This window comes from Chiloscyllium plagiosum, unplaced genomic scaffold (genome assembly GCF_037043375.1).
Source record: "Chiloscyllium plagiosum isolate Xiang-an unplaced genomic scaffold, Cpla_swu_hap1 HiC_scaffold_6, whole genome shotgun sequence".
Taxonomy (NCBI): Eukaryota; Metazoa; Chordata; class Chondrichthyes; order Orectolobiformes; family Hemiscylliidae; genus Chiloscyllium; species Chiloscyllium plagiosum.
This window is the reverse complement of record NW_028270144.1, coordinates 14,748,699-14,759,422: the sequence shown is the minus strand read 5'-3', so window position 1 is coordinate 14,759,422 and position 10,724 is coordinate 14,748,699.

The following is a 10,724-nucleotide window of genomic DNA, read 5'->3' as shown; positions in this document are numbered from 1 at the left end:
TGGATGACTCCATCGCCGACATCACTTCCGCCACCAGTGATGTCACTCGCCGAAAACCAGTTTGCAATGTCACTGCCATCACACGTGATGTCACTTCCCACCACCATGGACCCACTTCAACCCCCAATGTAAGTGTCACTTCTGTTGGTGACATCACTCCTCACCCTATAATCATGCCCACTCAACTGACTGTCTCCACCCTCACACCCAACTCCAGCCCCTCTCCAGATCCTAGCTCCTGGCCCTGTTGTGTCTTTACTATTCCCCCAGAACTCCCCCTCACTGAGGACGCAAGTTTTGTCCTTAGCAAATGCCTCACCTTCATCCCTCTATACTCCCAGATCATTGAGTTCGACACCCGTCACAACTTTTAACATTTCTTCAGCCACCTCCATCTCCAGGTCCACTTTTCCAGTCAAGACTCCTGTCCACCCACTGAGGACCCCTCCTCTCACTTCCGAAACACTCCATCCACTTGGACACCCATGTTGGCCTGTTACCCGCGCTTGACCTCTACATTTCTAACTGCCTCCAAGACATTGACCACCTCAAACTGTCAACTCCATCAATCACTCCAACCTCCCACCCTCACAATGCGTAGCCCTCCACTTCCTCTGTTTCAACCCCAACCTCACCATCAAATCCGCAGACAAGGGAGCCACTGTGGTAGTTTGGTGAATCGACCTCTACAGTGCTGAAGCCAGGCGCCAACTCACAGCCATCTCCTCCTACTGCCCCCTTGACCAAGATCTCACCTCCCATCACCAAACCATCATCTCCCAGACCATGCACAACCTCATCACATCTAGGGATCTCCCATCCACAGTCTCTAACATCATTGGGCAACCCCGCACTGCTGGATTCTATGTCCTACCAAAGAGTCACAAACCTGACTTTCTGGGTCGACCCATTGTCTCAGCCTGCGCCTGTCCCAATGAACTCATCTCTGCCTACCTTGGCACCGTCCTGTCCTCCTTAGTCCAGGAACTCCTCAACTACATTCAGGACACCACCCATGCCCTTCACCTCCTTCAAGATTTTCGATTCCCTGGCCCCGAATGCCTCATCTTCACCATGGACATCCAGTCCATGTATGCATCCATCCACCATGACAAAGGCCCCCAAGCCCTCTTTTTCTTCCTCTCACGCCATCCCAATCAGTACCCTTCCACTGACAATATCATTCACCTGGCTGAACTGGTCCTCACCCTTAACAACACTCAATCCTCCTACTTCCTCCAAGCCATGGGCACCCGCATGGGACCCAGCTATGCCTACCTCTTTGTCAGGTATGTGGAATAATCCATCTTCCACAGTTGCACTGCCACCACCCTCCCCACCTGTTCATCCACTATATCGATGACTGTATCAGTGCTATCTCGTGTTCTTAAGAGGAGTTTGAACAGTTTGTCAACTTCACCAACACCTTTCACTCTGACTTCAACTTCACCTGGACCATCTCGGACATCTCCATCCCCTTCCTGGACCTCTCCATCTCCATCTCTGGCAATTGACTAACCACGGACATCCACTATAAGCCCACTGACTCCCACAGCTACCTAGACTACACCTCCTCCCTACCTCCTGTAAAAACACTATCCCTTATTCCCAATTCCTCCACCTCCGCCACATCTGTTCCCAGGATGACCAAATCCACCTAAGAAAATCCCAGATGGCCTCCTTCTTCCAAGATCGCAATTTCCCTTCTCACGTGATCGACGATGCCCTCCAGCTCATCTCCTCCACCTCCCACTTCTCTGTCCTTGAACCCCACCCCTCCTGACGCAATAAGAGCAAACCTCTCCGGTCTTCACCTTCCACCCCACCAACCTCCGCATACATCACATCATCGTCTGCCACCTATAAACGGACCCCACCACCAGATGTATTTTCCATCCCCATCCCTATCTGGAGAGACCATTCCTTCTGTGACTCACCCATTAGAACCACGTCCCCCACCAGACCACACCCCACTCCCGGCACCTTCCCCTGCCACCGCACAAAATGCAAAACCTGCGCCCAGACCTACCCCTCACCTCCATCCAAGGCTCCAAAGGGTCCTTCCACATGCACATCTACCAATGTTATCTACTGTATTCATTGCACCCGATTTGGTCTCCTCTACATCGGGGAGACAGGACGCCTTCTTGCGGATCGTTTCAGAGAACATCTCTGGGACACCCTCACCCACCAACTCCACTGCCCCGTGGCTGAACACTTCAACTCCCCCTCCCACTCCGTCAAGTACATGCAGGTCCTGGGCCTCCTTCACAGCCACACCGTTACCACCCGACGCCTGGAGGAGGAACGCCTCATATTCCACCTTGGCACCCTGCAACCACTCGGGATCAATGTGGATTTCACCAGTTTCCCCAATTCCCCTCCCCTCCCATTATCCCAGTCCCAAGCCTCGGCACTGCCCTCCTGACCTGTCTATCATCTTTCCTATCTATCTGCTCCACCCTCCTCTCCAGCCTATCACCTACTTCCTCACCTTCATCTACCTTCAGCCTCCTTCCCCCCCAAACCCACCCACCTCCCATTTATCTCTCATTCCCCCAGCCCACATGCCTCATTCCTGAAGGGCTTATGCCTGAAGCGTCGATTCCCCTGCTCCTCAGATCCCACCTGACCTGCTGTGTTTTTTCAGCACCACACTCTCGACCCCTATCAACTATGGCCTAATACCCATGCAGTCGATTATGACTTATTTCAAACTTTGTCAATTGTTAGTCATGAGACCAGCTCATGTTTTCATGGAAATTGCAACATTTATTCATGTGATAAGCTACCAAAATGACTTGCAATAAACACTTGACTAAGAATGACTGTACTAGACAGATCCTTCATTGTCGTGAAGGTCAAATGCATGTCATATCCCTGACCACTGGTATCTGACATTTACCAGCCTTCCCACGTCACATGGCACATCACTGATCCACTTACAGTATGCTTCTGAACTTCAATGCTGTACCTCAGGGAGCATTAGTAATCATCATTGAAAGGCTGCTGCAATTACACTTTGTGTTCAGGCACAGACACCCAGCCCCTCATAAATTGGATCAGGCTCCAATTCAGAATCTGTTCTCTTATTTGAACTTATCTCACAGTATCCTCTTTGAGTATGCCCCCTCAGTCAGAGGTACCATTCTGACAGTACTTCTGTAATGCTTTGTTATTTAGTGCAGATACCAAGCCAGCAAGCTTGACATGATTGTCAGCAGTGATTGGTCAAGTCAAGGGAGATAACCTTCAGAGTGGGGTTCCTAGCTCATTAAGTCTAAGGGCAATGATAGATATCAGTGGAGGGACTTGGACATGGTCAGTTAGATGCTCGAGGAGGTCAGGGTCAGGAATCTCTCCTTGTGAGGGGTAAGGAGCTGAATGTCACTCCTTTGTTCTTTCTGCACTATGATGGGTTATTTCCTCCTGGACTGAGAGAGATGTGCTAAGGGAGATAAAAATGGATAGCACAATTGTTACTGTTGGTATAGTTGGAGCACAGGTAGTGAGATGTTCCAAGGGAGTGAGTAGGCAGCACAGAGCAAAGCAAGGTTTGTAGTATGCAGTTGAAACTTTATTGCTGGAACAGCACAGCAGGTCAGGCAGCATCCAGGGAACAGGAGATTCGACGTTTCGGGCACAGGCCCTTCCTCAGGAATGAGCAGAGAGTGTTCAGCAGGAGAAGATAAAAGGTAGGGAGGAGGGACTTGGAGGAGGGGCGTTGGAAATGTGATAGGTGGAAAGAGGTCAAGGTGAGGGTGATAGGTCGGAGTAGGATGGAGGCGGAGAGGTCAAGAAGAAGACTGCAGGTCAGGAAGGCGGTGCCGGGCTGGAGGGATCCGGCTGAGACAAGGTGGGGGGAGGGGGGATGAAGAAACTGGTGAAGTCCAAGTTCATCCACTGTGGTTGGAGGGTTCCCAGTCGGAAGATAAGACGCTCCTCCTCCGACCGTCGCGTTGTTGTGGTTTGGCGGTGGATGAGTCCAATGACCTGCATATCCTCGGTGGAGTGGGAGGGGGAGTTGAAATGCTGTGCTACAGGATGGTTGGGTTGGTTCGTCCGGATGGCCCAGAGGTGCTCTCTGAATCGCTCCGCAAGTAGGCGGCCTGTCTCCCCAATATAGAGGAGGCCACACCGGCTGCAGCGGATGCAGTAGATGATGTGGGTGGAGGTGCAGGTGAATCTGTGGCGGATATGGAAGTTTCCTTTGGGGCCTTGGAGAGAAGTTTCCTTTGGGGCCTTGTAGTATGCAGTAATTGGGTTGATGAGAGCAAATGCAAGATGTTTGATGTATAAAACAATGAAAGTGGTAGAACGTAGGCCTTGGTAGGAGATGGATACAGTGGCAGAGACAGAATGAGTGTGAATTACAGTCTGGTGAATGGAAAAGGTGATTGCACTTCTTCCTGTATTGCTGTGTACGTCTCCAGACAGTATGCCTTGATCTGGTCTTGTGGCATCCTTTGATGATCCTGGAGAAAGAGGATATCCCTCTTCTCTACCTTCCTGTCCACCAAGTGGGTGCAACATACCACTTATCTGCTGCATCTGTCTGGAACAAAAAGCCAGCAACTGCAGGGGAGTTCTGGACCAACAGTGCTTGTCCAGAAGCACAGTGGTCAATTCAAGATGGTGCCGATGTCAGGACGATGTATTTTGGAATATCTGGGTAGTCAAACATTTTTCTGAAACAGTGAGTGATAGAATCAATCAAGCGTTGGATGAGAGGGACACCATAGGGTCACTACAAGTAGTTAAAGGTAATGTGAGAAAACCCATGGTATTGTTTGTCATGGTTGCAGTGGAAATGTTGCATGCAATAGTAAGAAATGTAGACCACAAAACCTGGTGATGTTTCTGTGCTGTGATACAGTTGCAGTGAGAGTGAGGAAGCAAAGAGAAAGTGATAGCCTTTACCCTTGCAGAGTGAAATGATTTTTAACCTTCTGCTGCGTGCTTCTTTTGATAAACAAAACAGCACTGACCAGGGTCGCAATCTGCGTCCAGCCTGGCTGTGATTGGTGCCTGTGATTCTTTTAATGGCCCACGGTGAAGAGAATAGCCCTTCTCTCCATCATCCCATTCACCAGCATCTCCTTTAGCTGAGCACTGTTCTGATGCCTAATGAAGGAACAGTGCTCTAAAAGTTTGTACTTCCAAATAAACCTGTTGGACCATAACCTGGTGTTATGTGATTTTTAACTATAATAATGTTGAAACTAATGGAGCAATGATATATTGATCAGTTGCCTGACTTCATTACCTAAAATTAAGTCTTGGATCACCTCTTGTCGGGCCTTCTACTTAATAACTTAAATGATCTCCTGGATGCATTTTAAGAATTCTGCTCCCTCCTAAACCTTTCATGTTATGGCTACACCATTTAATGTTGGAAAAATGAAACCCCCTTCTCCCCAGTCACTACACTATTACTTATGCACTTATTTTAAATATGCCTGCACATCTCCTCTTCTGTTTCTCTCTGACTATAATATGAAGGGTCCTATAGTAGCTGCTTTTTGGATTTTAAGTTCTGCTCATATTGATTCAATTAAGAAGACTTCTAAGGTGTCATCCCTCCTTACTGCTGTAATTGATTCCCTGATTAATATTGCAACGTCCTTTTGTTATGGCACAGAATAAACTCTCCTGCTTAATGTAAATCAGCAACCCAGAAAAGATTTATCCCGTGCAGTAATGGGTGCAAGTTGGCAAGGCCAAGGACTATTTAAAGTAAAAATTAGCAACTTTATTTCTTAAAGTATAACAGAGAATAATTAACTCACAACTATTTCCAATTCCTTCCTCTAACCTAGCTTTTACCTTCCCTTCAATAATACTAGTTCGATAAAACTCCCAATTAAGATTTACAAAACAACACTTATCTCAAAACCATGATTTGGAGATGTCGGTGTTGGACTAGGGTATGCAAAGTTAAAAATCACACAATACCGGGTTATAGTCTAACTGGTTTATTTGGAAGCACTAGCTTTCAGAGTGCTGCTCCTTCATCAGGTGGTTGTGGAATATAAGCTCGTAAGACACAGACACAGGCAGCTTTAGTTTCTCCTCTGTAGTTTGGTCTTCTTTTCTTCTCCTTGGAGATACTGATGAATAAAGGTACTTTTAAGAGAGCTATTTTTCTGGGCAGTGTGCACATGTCATTGGGCTGGCAATTCTCCTCTCAACTGTTCAGTTTTCCCTGGTCTTATATCCCTAAAGCATCGGACTGTGTTATTGGCTTTTAAGATTGTCAATATACTCAATTCAAACTTGATTGGAATTTGGTATTTTTGGGGTATAATTTAAAATGATTGGCCTAATTGGAATCATTTCCAGGTACCAGCTACCAGCTACCCCAGTAGCTGGAGCAGATGTTACATTGTGTCTTATTGAGAACACTTGATGCTATCACTGCTTGCTTTTACTCTCTTAAAGGTGTATAGTACACCCAGATCTTCATAGCACTTGCCTCTTTTCCTTCCCGTTTTGTCTGAAGACCCCATATTCTGGGATATTGATTTGCCAATCCTGCCACTCTCTCAACCATGCCTCAGTGACAATCAAATATAAGATATCATTGAGTTCCAAATTGTAGTTTGAAATGTTGAAGTGAGTTATGTATTACTCCTGTCGACCATGTTGGTGTAGTGAGGTTGCTGTTTAGCTAATACGAACTTCCCTGGATGAAGTGTGAAGGCTTCCATGGAGCACGCAATGGGATTTTAGTGTATGGACCATAAGGTGGAACCTCAAGAAACAATCAGCAAGCTGAATTTGCCAGGTAACCTCTTTTGTTTTATATTTGGGAATTAGAGCCATCTAGGTCTTCTGCAATGCATGGGAGAATCACGAGCTATGTATAATTGAGGTGAGATTAGCTGAAAATCAGATGCAAGTGTGCGGAAATAAGGTAGTCACTGCTTATTACTGTGATTCAGAGCTCACCACTGAAATATTAACTAGTGAATCGCACTTTTGTCTCACCATAGAGAATCAGATAGTTCCTCAAATTTCTTTCATTGTCCATGTCACTCAAGGACTGAGGGAATTCTGCCCATAATTCAGTTCAACACTTCAACAGAGTTCTGTGGGAGTCCAGATTGCCAGAGCTTACTACTTCCAGATGTGCCGGTGTTGGACTAGGGTGGACAAAGTTAAAAATCACACAACACCAGGTTATAGACCAACAGGTTTAACTGGACAAACAAACCAGTTGGACTATAACCTGATATTGTGTGATTTCTACTTTCAGATAAGTTGAAAACTTATTCTGTGTCTGACAGTTTATATTGACAGAATAGATACTATGGTGCCAATCAAAGAGCAAGAAGTTCTCCCAGTCTCTAAATGAGCATTTATTCCTTAAGTAATTTCAACAGATTATCTGGGCAATTATTATGTCTTTGTGGAGCTTGTAACGTTTGCAAAATGATAACTGAAAAGAAATTTCTGAACTTACTTTAGTTTATTGTTTAATTTAAATTTTATAATGTTACTGTTTTTACATAAAAGGGACTGTGGAGGCTTAGGCACTGAATAGGTTTAAAGTAAAGATTGACAGATTTCCATTGATGTGAAGGGATATAGAGATGGTGTAGAACAATAGCATTAATGTGGATGAATAGCTGAGATCTTGTTCCGCAGAAATCACTGACTCTAATGGGCTGTGCTGGCTCTTGGCAGGCCGCTCTGATTGACAGTGGCCCAGTCACTGAACCACAACAAGCTGACATTGCTGGAACCTTCTCAACTCTGCTACTGCCTACTGGATCCTGATAAGACCTGATCACACCATGAGCTCATGCAACTCTCTTGTTTCCTGCCAACACTATGGGCCTGCTCACATACTGTGATGAGGCACAATCGAACATGGTGGGGCCTGCGTGACCTAGGTGTGGCCCCATATGACGCTGCTGGGGCCTACACTCACCTTCTGGAATCTGCGTGACTCCAGCAAGATCAGCAGGACCCTGTGCTGCAGAAAGATGTTAAGGAAAGCCAGGGAATTATTAGCTGATGAGCCTGACATCAGTGGTAAGAAAGTTGTTGGAGGAGATTCTGAGGGACAGGATTTACATGCATTTGGAAAGGCAAAGACTGATTAGGAACATTCAGCGTGGGTTTGTGCATGAGAAATCGTGTCTCACTAACTTGAGGTGACAAAGAAGATTGATTACGGTGGAGCAGTAGATGTTGTCCATATAGATTTGAGCAAGGTGCTTGACAAGGTTTCGTGTAGTTGACTGGTTAGTAGGATTGGATCACATTGAATCCAGGGGAGCTGGTCAATTGGATACAAAATTGACTTTAAGGTAGGAGAATAAAGGGTGGTGATAGAGGGCTGTTTTTGGAGTGGAGGTCTGTGACCAGTGATATGCTGCAAAGGTCAGTGCTGGTGCACTGCTTGACATCACTTATGTCAATGATTTGGATGAGAATATAGGGGTATGGTTAGCAAGTTTGCAGATAACAGCAAAATGGATGGTGTAGTGCACAGTGAAAAAGATTATCTCAGAGTATAATGTGACCTTTATCAGATGGGCTAATGGGCTGAGGAATGAAAAATTAAGTTTAATTTTGATAGATGTGAAGTGTTGCATTTTGGGAAGGCAAACCAGGCCAGGATTTACACAATTAATGTTAGGGGAGAAAGTGAGGTCTGCAGATGCTGGAGATCAAAGTTGAAACTTTATTGCTGGAACAGCACAGCAGGTCAGGCAGCATCCAGGGAACAGGAGATTCGACGTTTCGGGCACAGGCCCTTCTTCAGGAATGAGCAGAGAGTGTTCAGCAGGAGAAGATAAAAGGTAGGGAGGAGGGACTTGGAGGAGGGGCGTTGGAAATGTGATAGGTGGAAAGAAGTCAAGGTGAGGGTGATAGGTCGGAGTAGGATGGAGGCGGAGAGGTCAAGAAGAAGACTGCAGGTCAGGAAGGCGGTGCCGGGCTGGAGGGATTTGGCTGAGACAAGGTGGGGGGAGGGGGGATGAAGAAACTGGTGAAGTCCAAGTTCATCCCCTGTGGTTGGAGGGTTCCCAGTCGGAAGATAAGACGCTCCTCCTCCGACCGTCGCGTTGTTGTGGTTTGGCGGTGGATGAGTCCAATGACCTGCATATCCTCGGTGGAGTGGGAGGGGGAGTTGAAATGCTGTGCTACAGGATGGTTGGGTTGGTTCGTCCGGGTGGCCCAGTGGTGCTCTCTGAATCGCTCCGCAAGTAGGCGGCCTATCCGCCACAGATTCACCTGCACCTCCACCCACATCATCTACTGCATCCGCTGCAGCCGGTGTGGCCTCCTCTATATTGGGGAGACAGGCCGCCTACTTGCGGAGCGATTCAGAGAGCACCACTGGGCCACCCGGACAAACCAACCCAACCATCCTGTAGCACAGCATTTCAACTCCCCCTCCCACTCCACCGAGGATATGCAGGTCATTGGACTCATCCACCGCCAAACCACAACAACGCGACGGTCGGAGGAGGAGCGTCTTATCTTCCGACTGGGAACCCTCCAACCACAGGGGATGAACTTGGACTTCACCAGTTTCTTCATCCCCCCTCCCCCCACCTTGTCTCAGCCGAATCCCTCCAGCCCGGCACCGCCTTCCTGACCTGCAGTCTTCTTCTTGACCTCTCCGCCTCCATCCTACTCCGACCTATCACCCTCACCTTGACCTCTTTCCACCTATCACATTTCCAACGCCCCTCCTCCAAGTCCCTCCTCCCTACCTTTTATCTTCTCCTGCTGAACACTCTCTGCTCATTCCTGAAGAAGGGCCTGTGCCCGAAACGTCGAATCTCCTGTTCCCTGGATGCTGCCTGACCTGCTGTGCTGTTCCAGCAATAAAGTTTCAACAATTAATGTTAGGGCCCTGGGGAGACATCTCAATCCCCTGCCCTGCTTTATTTCCCAAGAGTACGTCAAGTTTTGCACCTTCTCTCGTCACCTACCTCATTCTCTCCAATAACTAACCCTTCTGGCCCGCTGACTAAAATGGCCATGCAATCTACAGATGCGAACAGTCTCCAAGTAAGTGCAATGTCAGTGAGTGTGAAGAAATGAGTGAAAATAAGATGCAGCTTGTATTGTGTTACCATAGTCTTACCAGATCATAGGAGCTACTCTGTGTTATTAGAGAGAAGCAACTGGTGGTGATTTAACCTGAGGACCACCAGACCTCAGGTGAGGGAAGAGGTTGAAAAGGATAGTCCTTCATGGTAACCTCAAACCAGTGATGGGAATTGAACCTACGGCTGTTAGCATCACACTGCTTTGTAAACCAACTGTCCAGCCATCTGAACTAAACCAATCCCCAGTTGACAGAGGAAATGGCTGTTTGTCCCCATGTCAAAAGTGACCTGGCAGGAGCATGCAAAGCAAAGGTCTCCCTATCTCACTATGACAGGGGGATTTGCAGGCAATGGTATTAGTATTGGAACAGAAAGGTTCTGTACTGTTGGGATGGTGTTCACCTGAACTGAGTTGGGACCGATGTTCTAACGGAAAGAATAAATAGGGTAGTCAACAGGGTGCTAAACTAGAAAGTTGGGGTGAGGAGATGGGAGAGGAGAAGAGAAGGAATTTGGTATGCTTTCCTTTATTGGTCAGAGTATTGATTTAGGGTGAGAGGGGAAAGATACAAAACGGACTTAAGGGGCAATTTTTTCATGCAGGCGGTGATGCATGTATGGAATGAGCTGCTAGAGGAAGTGGAGACTGGT